Below are 2994 nucleotides of genomic sequence, written 5' to 3'. Positions count from 1 at the left end.
CGGGGTGGGAGGGGGGAAGGGGGAGCCCGCGGCTGGGGGAGCCGCCATGATGTGAGGGACTGTGTTGCAGCGCCGGGGGGATGTGCGGGTGGTGGTTCTGCCTCTGTTCCACTAATTGCTCTGAGCTCAGCACCCCACCCACAGGCATAGGGTTGTGGTGGTGTAAGTGGCTTTTCTGGAGTAGGAAATAAAAGTCTGCAGGATGGTGTATGTACGTGCAATCATCACGCAAAGTGCATATACAGAGGCGAGACCCTGCTGTAACATAACCCGGCATTGTACATGCTAGCCTATAATGAAGATAAATTAGCAGAGTTTTGGCAGGAACGTAATATTTAAAACGTAAATCACAGGGAAAAAAACAGCTTTTATTACGTATATAGGTGATCAGGCCACAACAAATGCGAACAAACGCACGTCGCTGAGTTGGGAGGTGCCGATCTGCGCGCTGCTCTTCAGCATAAGGAATAAAGGCATTCAGTGCGGCAGGTGCTGGCGGCGTGAGAGCGTTCAGAAAATGTGTCTGGAAGTGCTGTTGGCATCTTTTTGGTTAACACGGCTTTGAAATTGCTTACTGGGAGTCTGATCGGTTGCCTTCGATTTTTATTTATTTGTTTACCTATTTATTTATTTATTCTCCTGTGATAGCTCACGTCCTCAATTTATAAATTAAAATACAGCTTTTAAAGAAGGGGGGAGAGAAATTAATCAAGGGCACAATCCTATTTATCCTCCTAATTACAGTAATACAGAAATGTCTGTGTGCCATTTTCACAGGGACAAAAGGTGAATATCTGGCATTTTTGCACGAATGGTGATCTGTAAAAAGAATACATATATAAAAATATGAACAAACTCCATGGGACTGATAGAAGATACTGAAGTCTTCATGCATAAAACATTGTTTTATTTGAATTTTTCTGTGTGTTGAGGAATAGTCCTTTAATAATACTTTACAAAAGGTGTTGCGCATGGTTTTGGTGGTTTGGGAAATTACTTAAACTAAATTCGATGCACATATTTTGTATGGACAGGAAGAGGAAGCGGCAGCAACAGCAACTGACTTGCAGCCCAAATCCACATGAAAAATAGTTGCAAAAGAGGGCCCTGGGTTTGTCTTGCACACAACCAAACCATCTTATGGTGAAATTACTGCCTTCTCTTTTTGTCATCTTGTACTTTTTCCCCGTATTGACAGGACGAGCTTGAGGTTGAGAAGGCTGCATAAGTCCTACTAGTGGAAAAAGAATCTTTCCTTAACTATAGAGTTCTAATTTGTAGCAGACATTAGTATGGAGAAAATGTTTACATCTGAATTGATACTTTGGGTGACAGTTTAGGCAAGTACAAAAGTCACTAAAATAGCAGGAGGACCCTTGTCATTCTCATCTGTCCAGAAGTGTGTAGATTAATGTTAAGTACATTTGTTAGCCTCTTGTTCCTTCTGTTCTGAGTCTGATCTATTTATTTACTGGAAGATTAGTGACGTAGATTAAAATTATTAGATTTCTGAGTTAGTGAGAATTAAACCTTCAATCAGGGGTAGTTCCAAGTACAGGAAAAACAAGTAATTGTCAAGGACATCAGTTAGGGAGATGTGTCTGACTGAAATGTAGCAGCTGTCACTTGTGTCTCTTTTGCCCTTTTAGAAGAAAGTAGGACTTCTTCAGCTCTGTATTTAAACTCCATCCTTTCTCTTTCCATTTCCTGTACCTAGGGTAGATCGGATCCTTACCATTAGAGTGTGAAAGTCTTGTTTATCTGCTGTGTGTTGATGTTTAGGTAAATTTATCCATATTCAGCATTTTGTAGCATGACATGTATATTTCTGTCTTTGTTCCTTTAGTGCTTGCTGTTCTTTATAATACTCTGGCCTTTTCTTAAGACTAAAATGTACAAAAAAAAAAAAGGCATTTGAGGCATGAATTCTATAAAGGCATGAGTTATATAAAAAATTCAGTGGTTTTGAAATGTGTTTTCCAGAACAGGTATTTTAGAGCACCAGTACAGCTAAGTTGCAACTTACTTAGAAGTATGTCTAAAATCAGTTCCCAGGCTGAGCTAAAGCAGCAAAAGGAGCTTTAGGTAATATGATTTTATATTTGTTACATTTTTGGTCAGCATGAGTAAGCTGGTTAGTGGTGTGATTACTATAATGTGTCTCTGCTAGCAAGACTGAATACTTGCTTTACAGATTGAGTCCTATGTGGAAAAGAGGAGATATAGAGAGAAAATCAATTGAGAGTAAAGCTTAACTTGGAAGTCTTATTATTGACAAAGGTATTGCATGTATTATTCAGAAATATATGTAGTTAAAAACTATGTCTTCTATTGAATGTCTATTTTCTATGAGCTCTGCATGGTAAATTTTCCTGGAGAATGTGGAAGATTCTTGTTTTGGATGGATGCCATTGACAGAATTAATACAGTGCTTTGCAACATTAATTCAAATTGTCCTAGATCCAAATGATGATATATGGATTGAAAACTTCAAGAAAATGCAATGATTTATTACAGCATATTAATATCTGAAGAAATGTCATCTGAAGAACTCATAAGGAAAAGAGTAAGTGTTTTTTACAGGCTAAGCATGAGCACATAGGACATTACATTTGGGCAACCTATGGCTTTTAATGGTAGCTGGCCATAGCTAATCCATTTCCTTATATCCACTGAAATAGTCATCAGTAGATGCTGAAAAGGAATGTAACTCCCTCTCTTGAAATCTGTTCAGTTGTCTGTGCTCTAAGGCCTGTTGCTGATACGGCATACACGTCTCAGACGGAAACTGCTAAGTGGCGAAAAAAAAGCCGTTAGAAAGTCTGTAGATTCTTGTGAGATAAAAGAGCTAAATTTTGATACATTTAAGACGAGGAAAAGTGCTGATATGAGCAAGTATAAAATCATAAAGAAAAGACAGGGTGTCAGAAGATAGCAGTTATGCAAAACAGAAGCTGTGCTCTGGGGAGCACATGTCCCTTCTCAGGACTGGTT

The sequence above is a fragment of the Anser brachyrhynchus genome, assembly GCF_964034855.1.
Source record: "Anser brachyrhynchus genome assembly, chromosome: 1".
In the NCBI taxonomy this organism is placed as follows: domain Eukaryota; kingdom Metazoa; phylum Chordata; class Aves; order Anseriformes; family Anatidae; genus Anser; species Anser brachyrhynchus.
Note: the sequence above shows the minus strand (reverse complement) of the source record.